Source organism: Rosa rugosa, chromosome 6, assembly GCF_958449725.1.
Source record: "Rosa rugosa chromosome 6, drRosRugo1.1, whole genome shotgun sequence".
In the NCBI taxonomy this organism is placed as follows: Eukaryota; Viridiplantae; Streptophyta; class Magnoliopsida; order Rosales; family Rosaceae; genus Rosa; species Rosa rugosa.
Window position 1 is genome coordinate 14,391,218 of NC_084825.1, and position 26,110 is coordinate 14,417,327.

Here is a 26,110-nt window from a genome sequence, read left to right on the forward strand (position 1 = left end):
ATGTAAGAAAATCAAACAAGATGTAAAATGAAATATAATAAACAAAAAACAAAGTAACAAAAAACAAATTCAACAAGGCCATTCATATTAAGTAGCAAGGCATTCATGATATTTGGCAGCTTCTAAGAACACCTTCCCAGATAACTTCCGAGCTAACTACCCACAAAATCAAAAATAGATAACGATACAAACAGAAATGAAAATCAAATAGAATTCATTAATATGACTATTGTTTCTTACCAACTGATATATCTTTGCCAGAGTAAGGATACCACCACCCTAACAAAAAGAAAGGATCAATTAAATTTTAATAACAATGTAAGTTCTAGAGAACTGAATGAATCAACCATAAAGTTGTACTAAAGTTGCATTACCTTTAAAAACATCGATCGGAGCTCTACTTCCCCAACTTTTAAAGCAGTGAGGGCCTGCACCTTCCATTGACTGAGTCCGAGTTCAAGACAAGCATCTGACAGCTCAAAGAATTCTAGCAAGCCCTCGAAACTTCCTGGTGATGGCCTCCAACCCCTACCAAGAATCCCGCATAAACCAATCAAATAGTCAACATGAAAACTCCATTGGCAACTATGTGACACTAGCAATTAGTTTAATTAAAATAAGAATAAATATTGAATATGATGAAATAGAATTGAAACTACTTTCTATAATCAAGACCCCTCATATACTCAAAACAGTGGCAAGCCCAAGAAATTCAAGTAACATTGACTCCAAACAAGTTGACAATGAGGTGTATTTCAACACAAAATGCATGACTGCATATAACTAGGGCCAAAAAGGATTCTTTCAATCTCATATAACTCAGAATCAGTGGCAAGTTCAAGTACTAAACGGAGTTCAGGATCAAATGTACCTGGAAGCTCACAACAACCAATTTCCGAATCAAAATCCATAATGGAAAACTACCCAAGAACCTAAAACCCATAACTATCAAATCGCTTTCTTTGTTATGGGTTTTCTTTGGTAGAGAGTCCCAACCCTAGAACCCGCCATGGCCTCCACCTCCAAGAGCATGCATTCTCAAAATGAAACAAGTATCTGTGTTTATACCCACCTCCACCTCCGGTCAGTTAAGTTATTATAAACAAAACAAACAAAATGCACTGAAATTGAAATCTGATAAAGAAAATAGAGAAAAATTACCTCATGGCGAAGAGCTAAGAGCTCCCGCGATGGGGTCGTCCGGTGGTCATTCGGCCTCGGTGGGTCGACGAAATTACCTTAGCATCACAGACAAGCTTTCAAGTCATCTTTCATCACTTCCAAACATCGAAACCCAAACTCAATTAAGCCCTTATACCAAAAAAAAAAAAACTAATCCTACACCAGCAGCTTTACCCTCTCGATTCACTTTCATCTTCCGCAAATTTGACATGATTAAACCAAAACAGTGCATTTTTCTTCTTTTTTGCTTCGAATCAAACACAATATCCCAAACCAGGGGCGGAGCCACATGGGGACCCAATGAGTCCTGTGCCCCACTGATTTTTATATATTTTTTTCAATTTCTATACATAGAAACTTGTTTAAATAACCTAGAGTATAGCAAAATTAGTATCAGCCAACTTGGTGTAGTGGCAAGATATGCATTGATTTTGTAATTGGTCTCATGTTCAAATCATGGATGTTGGAAAAGTTACTTTTTTCAATTTTTTTCTTTCTTTTTGAGAACAATAATATATTTTTTCCTCTATAGTTTTAAAAGTTAAAAATAAATTAAATCTCCCTATTTTTCATATCTCTAAAGTTATAAAGTTTATCCTCCTCAAAAAAAAAAAAAAGTTATAAAATTTAGGGCTAATTACTGTTTAGTACCCTGTCGTTTTAGTGCAACATCAATTCAGTCCCTCGACTTTCAATTTCATCAAAAACACCCCTGCAATATCATTTTCTCGTCCAATAGGTCCCTCCGTCGGGATTCCGTTAATTGCTGACGTGGCAGTCCAACGCAGCAAAAGTGGGACCCACATGAAAGTCAAATACCGAAAATGACCCTAGCCAACCAGACATGGAAAAATCCAAAATAAATCCCAAATTTTGAGGTTTGGGAGATTCGAACCCACACCACAATGCATGCATAGCAAAGCCCCAACCACCATGGCACTTGTACAACATTAATATATGTCAAACAACATTATATATATATATATTGACATAATATATAATATATTAATTATATAATATATTATATATATATATATATATATATATATATATATATATATATATATATATGTTTCCATAATATATAACTAGTCTTTATTGACACATGCGATGCATGTGTTAAACAGTTTTTATTTTTACTTTTTAGAGGGGAAAAAAAATAATAAGGTGTGGGCAGTTTTATCTGTAGATAGTGGGATTGTGAAGTTATATATGTAGAATGTGGGATGAGAAGTTATCATTTCCTACTTTTTCTGAATTTTTATTTTTATTTATATTTTATTATTTACCATAATATCCCTTATATATTAAAGACTATTTTAAATTAAACTATAGTTTAAGGATATTTACGTTATTTCACACCCAGTTTGACTGACAAAGTGAGTTCTCTTAATAATAGTATAGATATATAATATACAATATAATATATAATATAATATATATATTTTTTATATATAATATTATATATATATTGACATAATATATAATATATTAATTATATAATATATTATATATATATATGTTTCCATAATATATAATATATAATATACAATATAATATATAATATAATATATATATTGACATAATATATAAAATAAATCCCAGATTTTGTTGACATATACAGATATATATATATATTATATTGTTCGACATATATTAGTGTCTTGTAAGTGGCATGGTGGTTGGGGATTGGCTTTGCATGCATAGTGGTTTGGGTTCAAATCTCCCTAACCCCATAATTTGGGGTTTATTTTGGATTTTCCCAGATTTTGTTGGGTATACAAATATATATATTATGTTGTTTGACATATATCAATGTCGTACAAGTGGCATGGTGGTTGGGGCTTTGCTATGCATGCATGGTGGTGTGGGTTCGTATCTCCCAAACCTCAAAATTTGGGGTTTATTTTGGATTTTTCCATATCTGGTTGGCTAGGGTCATTTTCGGTATTTGACTTTCATGTGGGTCCCACTTTTGCTACGTTGGACTGCCACGTCAGCAATTAACGGCTGAAATTGACAGAATCCCGACGGAGGGACCTATTGGACGAGAAAATGATATTGCAGGGGTGTTTTTGATGAAATTGAAAGTCGAGGGACTGAATTGATGTTGGACTAAAACGACAGAGTACTAAACAGTAATTAGCCCTAAAATTTATTAATAAAATACGTAATTTCGAGAAAAATATTAATATTATCTTAATTTTATTTTACTTTATTATTTTTTATTAAAATTTTGGTATATATTTAAATTCTAATTTTGTGCCCCACTTTTGATAAGAAATTCTGGCTCCGCCACTGTCCCAAACAATCAATTTCAGAAACATAATTAATAAGAGACAACAATTTCAAAAAACCCGGTCAAGAAACCCAAACAATTTCAACAGGTATCAATCAATTCAGAAACCCAATAAAAAAAAAAGAAAAAAAGAAGAAGGAAGAACTGAATTTGATTTGAGACTGTACGTTTGGAGGTAGGTAGAACTATGTCGCTACCGAATCGGAGAGGAATAGTATTGGAGAGGAGTCACGATGACTTATTCGCGAACACTGGAGGTCACTGCGGTGGTGGTCGACTGGCGGTTACGGCGGTGGGAGAGAGAGCTGAGAGTATGATCTATTTAAGAGAGAGAGAGAGAGAGAGAGAGAGAGAGAGAGAGAGGAGGTCTTAGGGCCAAGGGCTGAGGGATGAGGACTGAGGGCCGATGAGATTGAAAGTGATTTTGGGATGGCCAAAGCTCCGCATAGCAGCACCGCCAGGCCTCGCAAGGTCAAGACAGCAAGAGCAGACCCAATATGACGCTCGATCTAATCTGGACATCTATAATCCATTAGCGGTCTTTTCCGCCAAGAACCATCAACCAGAACCAACAATCTTGACACACGATGCTTGTCAACTCGTTAAGAAATACATTGCTTCTTTCTCGTCAGTTCTAGTCGTCAAGCGCTAACAACAGCAACACCATCACACCATCATGGCAACTCCAATCTTCTTCTTCGATCGGCGTCGAAGAGAATGGTCTCCACCCACGAAGCTTTTGGTTAGCGTCACGAACCTCATCGATCAGTGGTCTGTCAACCGCCAAGCGACGAAATCCGTTTATTTTGCTGCACAACAAAATCTTATCTTCACACCCAGACATCCTCTTTGGACACCCACTCGTTACTATCTCTCAGTACCGAGCAAGAAATGAGTTCTCAAGAGGCTCCCAAATCCCAGCAGTACATTGCTCCCAACAGCAATCTTCAACGGGCAAGCATGAGCTAAGTCTACACTCTTGCCATTCTTCAAAGTTATCAATAATCATATGATGCCTATATACGTTTGTTGCTCCCTGTGCAATTATCCCCCACAATCCCAGTCTCTATGCATCAATCTGTTTTCCTTTTGCCACTGCTATATACTCGTATAGCTTGTTCTGTTTATGTTGCAAAACAAATGGCTACTATTTACTAGTTAAAGATGCATGCCATGTAGACGTGTCTTTTTAGTATGCTGTGTCTATATGTGTCTTTCTAATATGCAAAGACTTGGCACATGAGGTTGCCCACATCTCACAAATTTTCAAACTAAACTACCACAATCTTAAGTACTGCTTTCACATGGACGCCACGTCCTATCTTCCCCCTCCGCACAGTTTACTCACACGTCTTGCAATTACTGATCAGAAGTATGCATGTGCAATATCAGTTAATGAGATTTGAACGAGTTCATATAATAAGCATGATAAGTCTCTATCTTATACAAACTAGTCGCTACCTCATATTACAACATATATATGATCGAGAAATTGTGACAGCTTCTCTCTTGTGCATGTACATGCACATCATGATAGCTAACGAGTACAGCATATATACTAGCATGCACAAGCATGCAAAGACACTTGTTCAAATGCTAATCTCACATGCTCATAATCATCTTATCACTATGACCATTTTTCTTTAAGTCAAAGCTACAATATGTTTCGAGGATATACTTGTTACAAAGCTGCATGTTGGCTCATAATACTCAAATTGGCATATAGGTCAAGCATAACCCCTAGCATGATCACACCAATCTCGTCTCTTCTCTGCCCATGCTGCTTCACTCTTTATGATTGATATCAAATATCATAATTACCAAAGTCTGCATATCATGAAGCATTGCTAGCATCCACGAGAACTCTTTGTCATTGATAGTTTGATACAATGTCATCAAGTGGCCTGATTCGCTAGCTGCCAGTTTTTTAAGGAACATTATTTCCATACAAACACATTCTGTATATGCAAGTTATTTGTCATCAACCACTACATTGCTTATACACTTTGTTTACAATTTTATCAAAGTACATATGTAAATTATTGATGTTGATTTTACAAATCCACATATTAATCATCTATTTTGTTTCAAGGAAATTCAACTATTTCTATGGAGCATTCAACCGCAACTACGAGTTGACGGACATTATCGGAGTACTTTATCCGCCACAAGCAATGGACCGTCATGCTCGGCCACCTCCGCTAGCCTCCAAATCGGCATAAGATAAGTCACTATATCTTATCTCTTACGCTCTTGCAATTAGAGCCTTTGCCATGACTATACATGTCTCCATGACCCTTAAGCATGCCTACAAAATGTTATTAGCAACTTTACTACAAGTACATGCTACACACATACATGCTTAAGTTCACTTTCATGTGACATTCATCTAGAAGCTTGTGACACTTACGACTTAATTAAACATGCTCGGATAAACGACTTGCTCGGGTTACGACTCGCTTGGGTATCGAGTATGGCCACGACTTGCGCTTGGGCCACGCCCCGCATGCTCGCACAGCGCCTACACGCTCAACTGCACCCAACTTGCTCAACTACACCCAACTTGCTCGATCATGTCCAACGTGCTTTACTTAAGCCCCAAGTTCACAAACGCTTCATACTATGTCACCGGGACTACTCCCACAAAATTACTTTGGACACCCATTACACTTGCCACTATCTATTGTGCGTGTTATATGACCATAAGATCCACATATACAACTACCAATATTTTACATGTTCATACACATTAATGGAATATTGAATTCTTCTACCATTTGTCGCTTGCAACAAATCGAATTTTTTTTGCATTCCATTAATACGAACGGTAACTAATACAACAAAGCATTCTACATATGCGCGTTTTTCGTCTCATTGTGCATGTTAGACCGTTAGACGAGTCCCTTCTTGCTTAAGGAGTTCGGAGACTTGTAGGGGCTAGGCACCTCTCGGACATTGTTTATGCTTGATGACTTCATGATTATAACTCCCCAACCAAGAAGCTCCTCTTACTCGGGGACTTGTAGATACCTCTACTAGCAAGGCTAGTTTGCTACCTCACCAAGCATAAACAACACCCTCGTGGGATCCAACCGCTACTTGCATCTTGTAGCCCTATGTTCAAGCTACGCTACGGTATCCGGAAGTGGCAAATACGTCGCCGGGAAGCCACATTTCCGGCCTTGCCAAGTTGCCCTCACAACATAGCTTTTCTATACTAGAATAGTGATATTTGAGTCCCATATCAGAAACCATGTAAAGGAAGAGCATTCCTTCACCTATAAAAGGAATGCCTCCTCCCACAACTCAATCCATCCCATTACATCTTTTGTAATCTCCTTGGGCCGCAAGGCCCAAACACACATAGTACAATATTCAAGTGGACGTAGTCTCCCGCTAAGGAGGAGATGAAACACTATACTTCTCGTGTGTCTCTCTCTCTCTTTATTTATTTATCGTTAATTAGACACCTCGGTCACAAACATTAACAGTGGCCCTGGTGTATTAATCCAAGCGTTGGTGGATAACATTGAAAGCATATATGGGAAATGAGAGCTTGAGGCAGGACTTTCTAGCTCTTACCTAACTTGCTTTCTTGTATACCAATAGGAATTGGTCCTAGTCAAAGACACAATTATTGTGACCCATAATTTGAAATAGGCAATTTCGGGTGCATTAACTAGTTGTTCTTTATGGCCATGATATTTCTTCTCAAACCTGCAAGGTCCCACTTTTGGCCAAATGAGTATCTGTCCCATGCTCTTTTCCATTTCACAACAATGTCCAATCTCTGAAGTCTCAATTTTCCTAGTGATAGGATTGAAAAACATGAATTCAGTATAGATGAGAAAAAACACTAAATGTGATCCAATGCCAACTTCAGAAGACCACCAACGACAATCCCATAGAGACAACGACAATCCCATCGAGACAACGATAATTAGTATGAATAAATAAGTATTAAAGCTTCATAACAGGCAGTTCCTACACAAACATAAATGAAAAGAGGAACAAAAAAAAAATAAGGCATCTGAGATTCTTCCTCTACTGAACGTACAGGATTGGCACTATAAGCAATAGTTGTGAATCTCAAATGCTCACCAATGCTAAAATAGAAGTACTTAAAAGAAGAACAACCACAGCTAGCAATACAAAACCGAAATCTAAAACATACCAAACCCGAATTCTTCATTTCAGGAAGCAAAAGAAAACCAAACTTGGCAAGTTCCTTTGGCCCCCTAATTCGAACCCATTTTATTTCCACCTTCTAACCCAACAATGCTCTTATTATCATACTTTAGCTCAAACTTGTTCCCAACTCTATTAGGAACAATGCAAATCAATTCTGGGACTCACTTTCCTTCCCGTCCTTCACCTTCAGCCTCCAACAACCTATTATTCGCCTCCTCATCGGCCGGATGCACCTTCTGCTCACTATGCCAAAAAAACTATCAGACAACAGAGTTCAGACGACAGACTGGTCATTTTCTGTCGTCTGAGTGTTTCAGACTAAGCTCAGACGACACATAAATTAAATGTGTTGTCTGAATACAATGAGAAACCATGCTTGTTTCATTTTGAAGATATGGTCAGACTCAGACGACACTTAAATGTCGTCTGAAAAGATGAAAATTTTCTATATTGAACCCTAGCAGAAATTTCAGACTTCCCTCCAAAAAATTTTAGGCTTTTCCCTCTCAAATGCCCAAACCCTATAGCTGAATAGTCAATAGAGTGATATTCAAACAACACAGTTAAGAAATTGTGTTGTCTGAATAAGGTAAGTTATATTTTTTTTCCTTTTCTTTTTGGCTTAGTTGCGAAAGACTTCGCGTTTTTTCCACGGCTCTTCTCTTTCTCTTTTCCCATCTCTGCTCGTTCGCTCTCCCATTCTCTTTCTCTACTTTACCAACAAAATCCCCTTTCTCTTTGTCTCCATCTCTCCCATAAATTTCTTTCTCAAAACCCTGCAGCCTCCCCAGATTCTCTCAGAATCCCTACCCTTCATCCAGAAGTTTAGGGCCAAGACCAGTGTAGTCAAGTACCATGGTGACGCCATGAAAGAGAACACCGTCCAGGCCATGGACGGCCTTACCTCTACATCGCCTCCGCCTCTTCCTCTTCCTGCTTAACCCTCCGTTCAGATCTAGTCCCCGGAAGGCTTTTCTCTCAAAGACAATGTTTTTTTTAATTTGGGCTTTTAGGGTTCTTCTGGTTTTGGGGTTTTTCTGGAAGATCTCAATCAACGAAAGCCGTAAAGTTAAATTTTGTGGAAAATTTCTTCATCTGCAGATTACAAAGCTTATATTGAAGAATCTTGGATGGATTCCGATTCGTTCAATATTTCGTTGGATTTTCTCTATCACTGGAGAACCTATCTGGTATTGAGAGTTTGGTTTCCCAAGCTGTTGTTCATAGTTCATTCGCCACTGAAATATGGAGACCCTTTTCAGGGTTGTGTGCTCCTCATTCCCAGCAACTCCTCCAATCCCTCATCGCTCACTTTCCACTAGAAACCCATCTGTCTCGGCCCTCAAAATAGGCCCATCTCCTGGTAAGACCCCTTGATTCCATAGATAAAACCTCTTCAAACGCTTCTTGTGTTTATTTTGTTTAACATTTTGCATTTCTGGGTTCTACTCCACTGTTCCAGTGAGTGAGCTTGCAGAAGAAGACGTGCTGCAGACGTTCTTCAAGGAAAGACAGTTGAATGGAGACTTCATATCAAGACTTTCTGACGTGTTTTGGCAGAGGGAGTTTACGAATTTTGTTGATGGTGATGGTGTTGGTGACATTGATGACACGACTACTCAACAACAAGCAGAAGAGCAGGTACATGACCTCTAGCTCTTTTTAGCTTTTTCGCAAACCTGAATTTTATTCATCGAGTTTTGATCAGTTTGGTTAGAGATGTGAATGTACATGATTTTTGGCACTAACGAGTCAATCTATGAACTTTTATAAGGTATCAAAATTTCTTGGAATGTGTATCTAATGTGTGGTTCTTGCTTGGTGAAATGTCTATAAGCTGAATTTGAATGTTGTCATTGTTTATATGCCTTGTATCAAGTTTATTCATATTGGATGCAAGCTTTTGCCTTGCATTGATCTTCAACTGCTCGGTTTGTGATTCAATTTTTTTTAGGTATCTTTTGCGCCAATTGTTCATAATCTCAGAAGTTTCTAAATTGTAAGAATCTAAGTTGTTTTTTGTTTAATGGATTCAAGCTTATAGGAGGGAGTATGGTTTTGAATGTGGTCTCTTGTAAGGATTATGTCTTGGTTGGAGTGGATTGTATGCCTTTTAACTTTAGTTTTCTGATTGTTCTGTCTTTTGTAAGGGTCATTGGTCTTCTATTGACTACTCTCCTCTGCAGAAGTAATTAGGTGAGACAGATCTTCTATACAAATGACAAACATATAAGGTGATATCTGGTCACGTGGTCTGTCCCTGTACCAGCTCTGAAAGATTTAGTTAACTCCCCATTTCTGTAATTTTGAAAACTAGTTAAAGTGACACAATGCATGATTAGCTTGACTACTATTTTAACAAAAGAACAGCAGAGCATATCTTAGGATTTAGAGAGATCAATTCTCATGCAAAGAAACCTTTGAAGCCACTGGAATTCCTACACTTGTGCCACAACTCTTGAGCAACCATGATATTGTCAGCAATATTTTTTCCAGGGACAAAGCTCCCTTGATTGGGCTGATGAATTTCCTGACGTAGTCTTAAATCTAGCCACCAACAATTCCAAATCACCTTGTATTAAGTCTCACATAAGCTGATGGGTCTAGAAAGGACATTCTCTCAGGATAGCAGTTTTGGGTACCAAGTTTTTGATGGTGTAGTGCATTCTTCCAAATTGTTATCAACTCTAGAGTAAGCAGGTTTCAGTGCTTATGCTATAAATAGGTGGAAAACTGTCTGCGCCTGGGGCTTTTGGACCTTTAATAAAGAACACTGCCTTTTTTACTTCACCATGACAATCTTCTCTTTGCATTTGCTGAAGCTCATTTGCATCAATCAGAGGGAAACATAAAGGAATTTATAATGTTTAAGAGGAAAGATTTGAAAACAACTCAACATAAATTCTTTACATTACTGTTGTAGGAAACCCCTTTTTATGATAGTATGAGTTATTTGTTTTGTTAAAATACATATGCATGCATTGTAATTCTTAATCTTTAAGAAGGTACAAGGGAGGCATATTTTGGAGATCATTGTGTATATTGAAACTTTGAGAACATTCAGTCATTGCCTTTGCTTTCAAGCTTCTGGACATGTCTTTTGTCATTGTTTTTTTAACAGAAATGTTTCTGGAAACTTTCATATATGTAGTATGGTTTTGAATTTAGTTTTTCTTTAGAGACCATGTGTTTACTTCAGTACATATATGTAGTATCTCTTCCACCATTTTGCCTTTCACTTTTTTTATTATTTCCCATCGAGAAACTTATCTGGGAATGGTACATAGCTTTATTTCTTTTCTTTGAGATCAGGGATTGAAGAGAGAACAAGGAGAAGAATTTAGACATATGGGTTGTGAAAGAGGGTGCAAACTAAGTTTGATTCTAGATTGGGTATTAAGAACCTCAGGTACTGAGTCAAGGGTGAGGGTTTCAAGTTTCTGTTAGTTGTAAAATTAGTAGGTATATGAATTGTGAATTTGTTGGTTCTATTGTGCTGCAATTGTTTATGGTTCATGATTCAAGATTGCAATATCCAAAAGGCAACAAATTGGAAAACTGTAGTATTGACATGGTTGAGAAACTGTGAATACCCTGTGTACTCATTTTAATCATGTAATTTTTTTGACTCTTTGAGTGGTATATGTTTCAGGTGGTTTTGGCTAGCCATTTCGTCCACATATTGTGGGCATTCTTCGTGATAAAGGACTGCTAATGAGTTCTCCTTTAGTATTAGCATCTGCTGTTAGAAACAAAAGCAAGCTAAATGTTTTTAGGTAGTTTTTATTATCATACAAATGATTATGGGTGCTTTTTATTTTGGTTTTGATAATAATGCATGATTGATAATAGGGAAGCAGTGATCTTGACCAATAAAGATTCTCTACTTGGTAAATATTGTTATTTCCTTGTGATCTATACAAGTACCAAATAGTGGTTTTTGTTATATTGTCCTTTATGAAGCTGATTGACTTTTTTTTCGTTTCTTGTGATGCAGATTTGATTTTTATTAATTTTGTTGGTTACTTGATCATCTACATCCAACAGTCCACTTTCATGTCTAAACTCGGAACCCAAGTCCCCATCTACTTTTGGTAAGGCTCTCTTCCTTTAAGCCAATACATATAGATGAAATGGTTGATTAGAGCACAGTTATGTAATGCATGTGTACCTGGCTGGTTTGTGTTGTGTGTGTGCAGATTAGTAGTTTATTGTCAACTTAGTTCTTTGCTTGCCCAAATGATAGCTTTCAATATATGTTAATGTCAAGTTGATGTGTTAGTGATATGAAAAACAAAAAGTTCTGGTTTTAGTCACTATGTTAGTATTCTGGATTTAATGATGTTCTTTTATTGTTTTATATCTCTATGTAAGTAGTTGGTGGTTGGTCACTTGATACAGAAATAACGGAATTACCAGTCTTTGCTTCTGCTTGCTGCTATTGTGAATATGCCTGTTGGAAGAAACATTGCTGGAGGTAACCTTCATGAGCATTCTCTCTCTCTCTCTCTCTCTTTCTCTCTCTCTCTCTCTCTCTCGTACGCTGATTTTCATTGCTGAGGAGTATTGGAGATGTCCAATAGGATGTTCATACTTCTCTAATGGACTATAGGTAGTTCCTCAGTGCATGATATTGTTGTAATACCCCGAAAAATCCAAATTAAATTCCGTGGATTTTTAGAAATGATTTCACAATAGTGGGAGCGAGTACGAGACTCGGAGAAGTTGTGGAATTAGTTCGAACGATTAATTTTCGAAAACGAACGTTATTTAGGGGCTCGCGAAAGTTGACTTTTTATACGTTCAAAATTTGGGAAAACTTCCTTCATGAAAGTTGTAGAGCTCGTCGACACGATCGCGTGCATATGCGGAACGCAAAAATCGAAGTTCGTATGAATTAGTTATGATTTTTTGAAAATGTTTCCAAATTAGTATAAAGCTTCCATTTTCGGAAATTTCCGAAAATATTTTCAGAATTTCCAAAAATGGAAACTCGGAGCTGCAGCCCCTCCCCCGACCGGAAATCGCCTTCGATTTTCTTCCGGCTATTTATTCCTCCTCCGGCCACCGATCCTCACCAAACTTCTTCCATTGGCTTCGTATGGTCCTTGCGCACCTGTCTGTGGCAGCCTTGCACGGCGGCGCGGCCTGTAGCGGCGGCGGCAAGCCCGGTCCGATTTAAGCTCGATTTTGAGTCAACGCCGATATCTCGAGCTACAGACCATATTTTTCTGTGATTCTTGAACCAATGAGTTCGTCTTGAGTTTCTTAACAACTCTCTAGAAGGAATCGAAGCCTGAAATTGAAGTTTTGACGTCGAAATCAAGCCTTGCCGGATTCTGCAAATTTCGCCGGATTCTGAAAATTTTCCGGCCACCTCGACTGTTCTAGGTAATTTCCGACCACTTCCTTTCGTTTTCAGACTTCATGCTAGTTATGAAAGTGGATCAACTCGTCATTTTGAACAAGTTTGTAGTTGACGACTTTTGCATCGGAGGTGGTTGACCGCCGCGTTGACCGCCCACTGACCGCCGCTTGTGGCGGCGTATTCGACCATATTTTGAGTTTTTATTATCTAGGTGATGATCTACGCATCCTTGCGAGCGTTTTGATATATTACAAGGTCATTTTAGAAAACGTTGATAAATAGTGAATTTATGTTTTGACGTTACTATTTAACGTTTTTACGTTTTATCTTCGGTTTACGATCTGCGAGGATCTGACCATCGGTTTTACTTCAAATTTGGATATGATGATCTTATGACTGTCCCAGTGGCTTTGTGTGGTCATGGGCGAAGATCCGACCGTTGGATCTTCGTATAAATGTAAAACAGTGATTCGGAAGGCGATTCGTGAGAATCCGACCGTCAGATTTTCGTATAATTTTATGGAGATGTTTGTTAGAGTGATTCAAGAAGATCTGACCGTTGGATCTTTGTGATAATTTTGGAGGATGATCCTAAGGGCGATCCGTGAGGATCCGACCGTTGGATCATCGTATAATTTTGATCCGACCGTTGGATCATCGTATAATTAGGATCCGACCGTTGGATCATTGTATAATTAGAATCCGACCGTTGGATCATCGTATAATTTCGATCTGACCGTTGGATCATCATTAAATTAGAATCCGACCTTTGGATTTCCGTATATGTGTGCTTTTGAGTTGTTGGATAAGTTAAGATCATTATTGGATTAGGTGATCGATGGATTTATTTGGCGGACGATTCGTGAGATTGTTAATGGAGCTGTTAAGAAGACGCAGCTGGATTAGAGGTGAGTAAATCTCACATGGTTCATATTACGAACCAAAGGTCGTTAATTTCTTTATTTATATTGTGATTGAAGTGAAAATGTGTTGGAATTACATTATATCATGTAATTGTTGTTTTTTTTGTGAGAAAACATAAGTGAGTTGAAGTGTAACATTTGAGTCAGATAAGACATTTTTTGTAAATGTTTTGATCTACGGATTGGTCACCAGTGGTGACAGAGGCAAGGTCTTCGTAAGCGTGAACCTTGGCCAAGGTGACACATTACGTAAGATTCAGTTAGAGCTCTAGTCTGTCTGCCATAGTATGACATGAATCAGCGAGTTGGACTACTCGGGATTTCATGAATACAGTATGACATGAAAGTAGAGAGTTGGATTACTCTTGATCATGAATACATTTTTGAAAGTTAACGTATGACATGAAAGTAGAGAGTTGAATTACTCTTGATCATGAATACAGTATGACATGAAAGTAGAGAGTTGAATTACTCTTGATCATGAATACATTTTTGAAAGTTAACGTATGACATGAAAGTAGAGAGTTGAATTACTCTTGATCATGAATACATTTTTGAAAATTCATAGTATGACATGAATCAGCGAGTTGGACTACTCGGGATTCATGAATACAGTATGACATGAAAGTAGAGAGTTGAATTACTCTTGATCATGAATACACCTTTATTAATTAAAATGTGTCGAGTGGTGAGTGATGAGATTTGTTGGAAAATGGTTTGGAAATGGAGGTGGAATGATTTGTTTTGAGTTGGGTTGAGTGGTAAGGATTGAGGTTGGGGGTGTCTACTTGAGTTAAAGTATTTGTGAGATAATAAAACCAACCTTTCCTTCTTGTTTACTCATACTGGCTGTAAAAAGCTTACCGGGTTTTGTGTTGTTGCAACTCCCGGTACACTATTCAAATTGTGTAGCGGGTAATCCTACAGGACAGGAGAACCAGGACGGTGATCGTGCGGTTAGAGCAATTGTTAGAGTTTTACAGCAATTGTAAGTTGTGAGGTGTGTTATGCTCATTTGAGCTTTACAATATATTGTGAGAGTGAATTGTAATAATGAACTCGAAGTTTCGAGATTTGGATTTTGTAATTGTAATTATTCATGTTTCGGATTTGAATTTGTTATTCAAAATTCGGGGCGTGACAATTGTGGATGGTAGATGTAGAGAGGTTTCGCTTTATTACGTACCTCCTGACTAATGGCTTATATGCTAACCTACTGCAATGAACTTAAACATGTACTTGAAGGTTTGAAGCACGACCTGGACACAAACATTTCTTCTAATCTAGTTCTCATGCTCTGGGTCTAGGGACAAAAATCTGAGAAGTGAGAGGTAGAGGGATAAGTAGGGATAAAAAGATAGTGAATGAAAACTTGACTTATTATTGGTTGAGTAGCTTTGTAATCTTATCTATCTCTCTTTTTTTATTTTTTGCTGCTGTTTTATTATCTTTTAAATTATTCTGAGCTGTTTTTGTGGTGCAATTTAACTCTTAATGTAAATTCAGTTTGAATTTAAGCTGTGGTTGATTAAATTGGGTATATCTCTGTTTAACATCTATTTGGATTATGCTTTGTGTTTGATGCTTATATGTGGGTCTTGCTTTTACGTTACTTGTTTTTGAAGTTGCATTTTGTATAAACCTCCATTGTGCTTTCTCTTCCTTTGTTCTTTCTATATATCCTTACTCTTGTGTAGGGTCGCCCTCTAGGTCTTCTTTTTGTATTAAAATTATGTATGGAAGTTATGGTACTTGAAGTCTAGTTTAATTTTCCAACTTTCATTGCCGGAGTAAGTAATTGTCTTTTAAAGAATGCCAGGCGTAAGGAAAGTGTCTTGCTTCTTGAATTAAGAGCAGGGAAAAGGAAAAAGGAAGCTGGTCGATTGTGTCTGTACTAAGTTTCGCTCTTGAAATATATCATCTTTGCTAAATTTCTGTGTTTGTGTTGTCTGCAGATTGCAAGAATTATATGGAACAATGGCTTTCTTCTCTTCAAAACTTTGATGCCTCAATTAGCTGATATCTCTAGAGGATTATCTGCTTGAAGAATTAGAGCTGTTACATAATTGGCTAAATTAAAGCTTCTGCAACTTGGTCACTCTAGATTAGTATAGTTGCTCTAGATCGATGGTGGTTTTTTGCCTTATGAGTTTATTGAGCTGATGCTCATTAGGTCTATGTATGAAACAATTGTGGATGTATCTGTTGGCTGTAATGACAGATTGAATAATTCAATGATATATTTGTGTAGTTTTCAGCTTACATCATTATAGGAATACAAATGTGACATCTGAAATACCATGCAAACACTAAATTAAAGCCAAAATATGTTGTTGGAGCTACTTAAGAACAACAAATTCAGAAAAAATCTGTTGTTATTTTCTCACTCAAACAACAGAAAATTGTGGCCTTAAAATAAAAACAAAGACAAAAATATATAAACTTTTGTTGACTCAAAACGAAAACAACGACATACAATTGTATCTTAAATGAATGTACAACAACAAATAATTGTCTTGTGTTAGCAGTTTAACTAACAGTTAACTATTAGTTATTTTCCCCTCAAACAACAGAAAATTGTGGCCTTACAATAAAAACAAAGACAAAAATATATAAACTTTTGTTGACTCAAAACAAAAACAACAACATATAATTGTATCTTAAATGAATGTACAATGACAAATAATTGCCTTGTGTTGATAGTTTAAATAACAGTTAACTGTTATTATAATACAAAACAAACAACAGAAAACTGTTATTGTAAGTCATTACAAACAACAGATAACTGTCGTCTGAACTCATCGAACACATGTCTTGGGTTTAATAGGACAACAGACGACTTGAAAACCTTCTGTCGTCTGATGATAAATTAGACGACAGAGGAAATCTGTCGTCTGATACCCCAAGAGACGGCACCGTACTAGACAACAGAATTTTTTTTTATCAGACGACAGATCTCCTCTGTCGTCTGATGACATTTTTGGCATAGTGGCTCCTTCTTGGCCTTCAGAGCCTGCAATTTTGAGTGATTGTATTCTTGTAATATGCAACCCCCAAAAACGCAAGGCCATAGCCCACCAGATTGATGGGGGTCACAGTGTCCTTGATCACAGACCAAGAGAAGGCAATCAAGAGCCAATCTTTCACCACAGCCGCCACATTCATCGTCAATGCCGAGGTCTTCCCCACAAGCAAAAACACAGCAAGGTTTAAAGCGAAGGCACATAAGGAATTGTTCCCGAAAATCACGTAATAGAAATGGAAACTCCACATAGATCCAAGGCACCAACAGAAAAGCAAGGCAACAAGGAGCCACATCGTACAAAGAGGTAATGGGATTTAAGGTTAACCCCTTAGATGTCAACAAGATTTGGATAAACACAAGCCTCGTGGCCTCAAAAACAACCGCGGCCAGTTACAGAATCACACTCCAGGTGTCGAATCTGGCCTCCCCATAAGCAGCAATGGCCACGCCGACGGAGATCGAGAGCATGTTGATCATCGTGTCAGTCTTAAACGTCTCTTTCTTAAACAACACCCCAATAGGAGAAGCAACAAGCCAAAAACATGCAATTTTATCCATGAAAATGGAGAAGATGTACTTATCAAAAAAAAAATGGAGAAGATGTAAGGAGCTTCAGACAGAAGAGAAAGAAATAGATGAAGAATAAAGAGCACACTCAGAACAGTCAGAAAGAAATAGAGAGAGCTGGGTGCCCAGAGTAGGAGAGAGAGATGGGTGTCTGGAGTAAAAATCCGAAAAGATAAGTTTACTCTTGAAAATATGTCAGGTGGTATGCGAACTAACAGAGTCATTAATGTAAAAGTAAAATGAGAATTTGAATTAGTCTACTCATTTCATTTCATAGTCCCTTTATATAGGAAGAGAATTACAACGGAAATATCAATTAGGGAGAGAATTACAACGGAAATATCAATTACAATGATGACATTAAATGCTGATTGATCCGTAATTGTGCTGATTGATGGTAATCGCTGATTCCTTGATTCCCTCTCCGTCAGTCGCTTTGACGAAGGCACATAATATGTTTTTCCTTTAACACTCCCCCTTGTGCCAAGTCAAAGACGAAATGGTGCATGAGTTGTTGCCTCACTAAAAACCTTGCCAAGTAACAATAAAAACCCTGTGGGACAAAAAATACACCTTGGTTGAAGGAAAAGAGCACAACGCACCTTTTACATTTGAGTATGACATGTGTATGTTAGACTCCCCCTGACGTCTACACCTCCCCCTGATCCTTACATTAATCAAGGGAGCTTGGAAAGTCTTTGCATTCCTATGCTTTTCACATGTTTCTCAAATGTGGCCTTAGGCAATGATTTGGTGAACAAATCTGCCACATTCTCCTCAGACCTTACTTGATTCACTTAAATCTTGAGGAGGGCCTGTTGTTGCTAATTGTAGAAAAACTTTGGCGATATGTGTTTTGTATTATCACCCTTGATATATCCTAGCTTCATCTGTTCGATGCAAGCTGCATTATCTTCATAAATGCAAGTAGGCACTTCAGTGGTAGAACTCAAACCACTAGTCCCTCGAATATGTGTGATGATAGCTCTTAACCATACACACTCACGAACCGCCTCATGTAGAGCAATGATCTCTGAGTGGTTCGAGGAGGTAGCCACAAGGGTTTGCTTGGTTGATCTCTAAGATATCGCCGTGTTCCCAATGGTAAATACATAACCAATTTGGGAACGATCTTTATGTGGGTCAGAGAGGTACCCAGCATCAGCTAAACCAACCAAAACGTTATTTGGCGTTTCGGTGTAGTGAGTAGCGCTTTCGCCATCAACATTTCCTTTAGGGATTGCAGTTCCATCTGCGGTCCCTCTTGTCTCTATACAGGGAAAGAACAGTCCCAAGTCAATGGTTCCTTTTAGGTATCGAAAAATGTTCTTGATACCATTCCAGTGATGTTGCGTTGGCACCGAGCTAAATCTAGCTAACAAGTTCACTGAGAATGCAATGTCTGGTCGAGTACATTGGACTAAGTACAATAATGCGCCTATTGCACTTAGATAGGAAATTTCAGCTCCCAACACCTCTTCGTCGTCTTCCTTTGGACGAAATTGATCTTTCCTTGCATCCAAACTTCGACCGATCATGGGAGTGCTAGCAGGATGCGCTTTGTCCATGTTAAATCGCCTGACTTTTGGACATACGCAGACTGGTGGATTAGTATTCCACAAACTCGGTGTTCTAGTTCAAGGCCTAGACAGAGTCGAGTTTTCCCAAGATCCTTCATCTCAAATTCGGATTTCAAGTAGCTCGCGGTTTCTCTTATTTCATCAAGAGTACCAATTATGTTCATATCATCGACATATACAGCTACAATTGCAATTCCGGAACTTGTTTTCTTTATGAATACGCAGGGGCATAATTCATCGTTCTTATATCCCTTCCCAATCAAGTAGTCACTTAAACGGGTATACCACATCCGCCCGGATTGTTTCAATCCGTAAAGTGAGCGTTTCAACCCAATTGCAAACGCACTCCGTGGTTTAGAGTCACTTGATTTGGGTAATGTAAGGCCATCAGGCACTTTCATATATATCTCTGAATCAAGATCCCCATAGAGATATGCGGTAACCACATCCATGAGCTGCATTTCCAGTCCTTCGGAAACTACCAAGCTAACTAAATAGCGGAACGTTATAACGTCCATTACGGGAGAGTATGTCTCCTCGTAGTCAATTCTAGGGCGTTGTGAGAAACCTTGCGCCACAAGGCGAGCCTTGTACCTCAAGACTTCATTCTTCTCATTACGCTTTATGACAAAGACCCATTTATGTCCTACAGGCTTTACACTTGGTGGGGTTAGCACTACCTGACCAAATACCTGTCTCTTTGCTAGAGAATCTAGTTCTACCTGGATTGCTTCTTTCCATTTAGGCCAATCTGCTCTTTGTTGACATTCTACAACAGAGCGTGGTTCGATATCATCGTGCTTTATGATTTCTTGAGCAACAGTGTATGCAAATACATCATTAATGTGTATGGAAGATCTTTCTATCAACTCATACGCACTCTCGTAATCCATTGAGATTTCTTTGTTCTCTGGAATCATTTCAAACATCGGAGCGTCCTCCAGTATTGATTCATGGACATAACTATAATCAGAGACAATCTCATGAGAGGGATACTCTACATTGATGATTAATGGATCAGTTTGTGCCTTACTCGCCCTCTTCTTCCTTGGGTGAGTGTCAATCGAACCAAGTGGCCTCCCCCTCTTCCTTTGGGGAGCCACGGCCTCAACCACACGTCCACTAAGTGTGGTTGCAGTGCCTCTATATGCGGCACCGTGCCCCTTGTTGGGGACTTCTAACCTTGCAGGCACATTTGCAGCTGGTATATGTGATCTCGTCACTTTTGCGATATCAGTAAACGCATCAAGCATCGAATCTGCTACGTTCTAAAGATCGATTATTCTTTTCACTTCACTTTCACATTGTGAAGTGCGGGGATCAAAATGAGACAGAGTGGGGACAAACCACGACAATTTCTGTCGTTCCCTTGGAAAATCCTTTTTCCTATCTCCCCCTAACGACTGGAAGACTGTCTCATCAAAGTGACAATCCGCAAATCTAACGGTAAAGAGATCGCCTGTCAAGGGTTCCAAGTAGCGGATAATTGTTGGGGATTCGTATCCAACATAAATACTTAATCGTTTCTGAGGACCCATAGTGCGCTGTGGGGGCGCAATAGGCACATATATTGCGCAACCAAATATGCGTAAGTGTGAAATGTCAGGCTCATATCCAGTTACCAACTTATACGTACAAAATGGTTGGCTAGCAGTGGGTCTGAAACTAATAAGTAAAGCTGCGTGCAATATTGCATAACCCCATGCAGATATAGGCAGGTTGGTGCGCATAACCAATGCCCGAGCCACCATCTGTAGCCTTTTGATGGTGGCTTATGCGAGACCATTTTGTGTATGCACATGGGGTCCAGGATGCTCTACATCGATCCCAATAGATATGCAATATTCATCAAATGTTTTTGATATAAACTCTCCAGCATTATCAAGCCTTATAGACTTGATAGGGTGATCAGGGTGGTGAGCCCTTAAACGTATAATCTGTGCTAGGAGTTTTGCAAATGCAGTATTTCTTGTGGACAATAAAGCGACATGTGACCAGTGTGTCGAAGTATCCACCAGAATCATAAAGTACTTGAATGGTCTGCATTCTGGATGGATAGGTCCACAGATATCTCCTTGTATCCTTTGTAAGAATGGAATGTTTTGTTTTGTGTCTTTAGCATAGGAAGGTCTCGATCCTGTTTTTGCTAAAAAGCAGGCTTTGCAAAACGAGTGATGTGCCTTTGAAATAGTCAATGAGGCATAATGGGAGGGGAGGTAGTGCTTCTGGTACTTCAGAAGGCAATGGCTGCATTTGAGCAGTACTAGGACCGACACCTTGCAGTGTAGCGTATTTTTCTCCCATTTTATTTTTCACTCGAAAGAAGGGATGTCCATATGAGTTCTTTAAAATACGGATCATCATGTCACGACCGGGGTGCCCTAGGCGGTCATGCCAAAGCCTGTATGAGTCAGTGTCCCACATTTCATTGTTGGTGACAGCATAGGATTCAATGATCTGAATTGTAGTGAGGTACAGTCCACTAGATTGAATCATAAGTTTCTCTAAAATGTGTTTCCTTCCACATTCATTAGAGGTAATATAAAGGTATTCAATTCCATTCTCACAGTGTGTTGTTGCATGATAATCGTTGGCATGAATATCTTTGAAACTTTAACAAGGTTCAATTGAGCTCTTGGTGCATACAGAGCGTCTGTGACATTAAATAAATCTCATATTGTTTAGAGTATTTCTATTTAGGTAGAATGATAATCTTTTTATTCAAATAATTTTTCTTTTTCTAGATGTATTGCTTTACATCTTTATAGTGCTATTTCGAACCATGTAAATATGTGTAGTAAATAAAAGTCGAATAAATTCAGTGCTTCAGAATAAAATTTGAAATTTATTAATAAGCCAACGATAATCAAATCAAGGTCTTGTTCAGAAATCTAATTTATCAACTCTTTCCTGTTTGACTGAAGGGTTCTTCGGTGCCCTTTGCACCTTGTTTCGATGACCACTAGGGCCAGCACCACCATCTCTGCGCCACACATTGGGAGGGCCTCCATGACCCATACCACGACCCCCACGTCCCTTGCCACGTGGGTAGGGATCAGCACGTCCAACCCCCTTTGCATTGGGGTTCTTTCCACCTTTCACTTTGCCATAATTAGCCTCGGAAATTTTCTTTATCCCAACAGGCCTGGCGTTGTTGTTCAAAAGAACCTCATTATGCCTCTCAGCCACTTGCAGTAGGTTGATCAGCTTATTGAAGGTTGTGATTCTTTTGTTGTCATACTCCAGCCTGTACTGGTTCGCTAGTATAAGTGCTGAAGTAGGAAAAGTAGAAAGAGTCTTATGGAACATATCATCTTCTGGGAGTTCCTTTCCACAGAAATTTAGACGTGCCTTTAGGCGCAACATGTCCTTGTTGAAGTCATTGACCCTTTTGTAGTCAAGTAAGCGGATTTCATTCCACTAAACGGTCAGTTCTGGGAGCAAAGTGTCATGAATGTTCCCAAAACGTCCTTTAAGGGCATCCCACAGTTCTTTGGGTGTCTTCAACTGAAGGTACTCCCAGCGTAGGCTAGGATCAATATGTCGCCTCAGAAACATTAAGGCATTTGCTTTCACCTTGTCAGACGGTCCATCGTCTTTGGGGTCAGTAGGAGTTTTGATGGTGGCAGTGTAGTCTTTTGCCACAAAGGCAGTTTCTACATCGGAAACCCAACGGTGGTACTCAAGTCCTTCTGAGTCCAAAATGTCAAATTCAGGTCGAGTTGGATCAGCCATCTACATAAACAAGAGGGAAGATATAAATTACGCAGTCATAAAGACATCCACGTAAATTATTTTCCAAAAATATGAATTAGATTTCAAAACCAAGATTCGTAATGGTCACATTTTTCGATGCTATGTGAAAATGCTTTATCACAGTAAGTATGTATTTATAATGCGGATGAATTTTCATTATCATGGCAAAATGCAATTTTTGTATAGCATTCTAAATAAGGAATAATCATAGCACATAATAAAGAATAAAATAAATAAATAAATTGCATGGCATGCTCAAATTTCACAAATATACAAAAAATTATATACTACACATAATAACAGCAATAATATATCATGCATAAAATAAAATGTAAACAATAGCATAATACAAAGCATGCGTAGGCATAATTTATATAAGCGTAAATAAAATAAAAAACATGCTCAAAATTTCATAATAAACCATAAACAATAAAATATATAATCATGCTTTAAAGATAATTATATAAAAAATAAATAACAAGGCATGCTTCAAATGATCAAAATTATCTAACTAAACATGCTCAATAACAAAATATAATAAAAGCATAAACAATAAAGTATAAAGCATGCTTAAAAATAGAAAAGATAAATAAAATTGACATGCTTGGTTAAAAAAAATAAAATAAAGAAAACATACTTGATTTCGAGAAAATAAAACAATCCTAGCGCACGCGCGTGTTGATGCAGGCTTGCGTAACGATGTTTTTGGGCTTGAAAAAACTGGGCCACTTCCTCTCTTTTAAGCAGTGGGCCTTGTTTTTTTTTTTTTCTTTGGTTCTGGGCCGCAAGGCCTGTTTCTTTTTTTTCTTTTTTTTTTGTATTTATTCTGGGCCACAAGGCCTGCTTCTTTGTTTTTTTTTTTTTGTTGGCCCGGATCCTTTTCTTTGGGCCGAGTCATACCTTTTTTACTTTTTTTTTTCTTTTTTCTCTCTTCTTCCTCCTTCGTGTCCTCTTCTTTCTTCACGTGTTCTGTTGTTTTTCTTGCAGAGCTGCTGCTGACGGGTGGGAGACGCTGGCAGAAGCAGCAAGATACAGCAAGCTAGCGGGTCTGTTGGAGGCGGGGTGTGCGCAGGTGGAAGAGCGCTGGGATCTGCGCTGCGCTGGGCTGACGCCGATCTGGAGGCTGACGAATCGGATCTGGAGGCTGCGACGGTGGAGAGCGCCGGCGAGCAGTGGCCTTCTCGGGTCGTGCGAGGTTAGGCGAGGTGGGCAGCGAACCGTGCGAGACTAGGCGAGGGTTGGGCCGTGCGTACAGGTGTAGCAGCGCCGTTGCAGGTGAGAAGGCGGGGTGTGCAAGGCGCTTGCTGCTGGACGTGGGTCTGCTGCAGGCAGGGTGGGTGCAGGCCAGTCTGGGGAAGCCGAGGTGAGGGCAGGCTGATGTGCGGCTGGGGAGAGAAGGAAATTTTTTTTTTTTCGAAATTAGGGCTTTTTCTCTTTGGCTATTTGCTCTGAGCGTGCTGATAACGTGTAAAAGTAAAATGAGAATTGGAATTGGTCTACTCATTTCATTTCATAGTCTCTTTATATAGGGAGAGAATTACAACGGAAATATCAATTACAATGATGACATTAAATGCTAATTGATCCGTAATTGTGCTGATTGATGGTAATCGCTGATTCCTTGATTCCCTCTCCGTCAGTCGCTTTGATGAAGGCACATAATATGTTTTTCCTTTAACAATTAACAACATGTATTTAAATGTAGACGTTTGTTAGTCCAGGTACCAAAGTGTTATTTGTTTAAATTGAGAAACCTTGATTATCATTGGCTGATAGTTCATGTACTATTTGAAAAATTTTCCCAATAGTTAATTATGTAGGAGGAGATTTTATGTTTCTATTGAGTTATAGGTTGAGCTCACCTCTATACATATTTTGCAGGGTCTGACACCAGAGACAAGTTGTTACCTTCTGAACCTAAATTTACCAGTTTACTAGTCATTTGGATGGTAAACGACAATTACTTTCACTTTTTACCCTGTTTCGATACTTTTAGTGGCCCTAAAAGTTGACTTTTTTGTATCGTTTATTATTTGAGAAAATTTCTTTCATGAAAGTCGTAGAGGACATTAAACCGAGCGCGTGCATATGTGGTTCGTAAAAATCGGAGTTCGTATGCAAAAGTTATAAGTGAATTACTGAAGTTACTGTTTGGAGGTAAGTAATATATATATTTGAATTTTTACTGTGGTAGGTCAGAACCTACCACGGCCAGGTAACTCTCTCTCTTTCCTCCCCAAGCTCTCTATCTCTCTCTCTCCGTTCCATTGTTCACAGAGAGAACTTCGCCTCCAGCCACCTGGGAGAGTGCCACCGGCACCGTTCGACACGCCTCCTCCTTCTGGACACACCTGTCATGGTAGCTCACAGCGTCTTGGCCGGAAAGCGGAGAAACAAGGCCGAGAAGTTTACTGTAGCAAAAGAGGTCAATGTTGTTTTCTTCCAATTCTGGCCACCACAGGAGACCAAACTAGGTTCTTTGGAAGCGCCTTGAGCCATCCTTCATGCTCCTCAAATCTCTTGCAATAAATTGAAGCGTGGAGGAAGAAATCACGACTGGAAATCAGAGTTTTCAGGTTTGCTTGGTTTTCGGCCACTTCAAGGTATTTTCTGACTTTGTCACAGTTGAGAAACATGTTGGAAATGTTGAGATGATGTTGTACAAGAAATTTGGTTGCCGGAGGTGGAGGTCGCAGCCGGTGAGTGGGCCCCACGCGCCGCCACTGTGGGTATTGCGTAGGGCAGGTTTTTGGCTTCGGATTTTAGCTGGATAAGTTGCTTGTAACATGTAGAACTTGTAAATGTGATTTTGGTGGAAATGGGAAAAGCTTGTTAACGATTGTGAATTTCTGAATTTTGGAGTTTCAGATGTCGATCTATGGGAATCCGACCTTCAAATTTCCCTTGTTTCCGCTATAGAATAATTTAATCGACGGATTGGTATTAGTGGTGAAGTTTGAGTTGAATCCGGAAAGAAATGGAGATATTGTTTTACGAGGGGTTTTGGGTTTTGTTATACGATCGTAGTTTAATTGTCGATTTGTCGTTTACGGAATATAATTTTGTACAGGAAGAGGTACCGACCCATCGCTCGACGAGGATCCTTACACTTGGCCACGTTAGCTGGATACTGTCAGTGGACTTTTGATTTAAATGATGCATGCAAATATTTTTCCGATTTATTGATTGATTGATGTACCGTTTCAATTATCGAGCATA

General features: G+C 38.7%; 1 long non-coding RNA gene across 1 annotated transcript; it reads left to right on the forward strand.

Moving 5' to 3' along the window:
* Positions 1–10,994: 10,994 nt before the first annotated feature.
* Positions 10,995–16,185, forward strand: LOC133714331 (uncharacterized). Its single transcript, XR_009848598.1, has 4 exons — positions 10,995–11,095; positions 11,530–11,562; positions 11,670–11,766; positions 15,919–16,185. It is a non-coding gene; the product is annotated as an uncharacterized LOC133714331 (long non-coding RNA).
* The last annotated feature ends 9,925 nt before the right edge of the window (positions 16,186–26,110 follow it).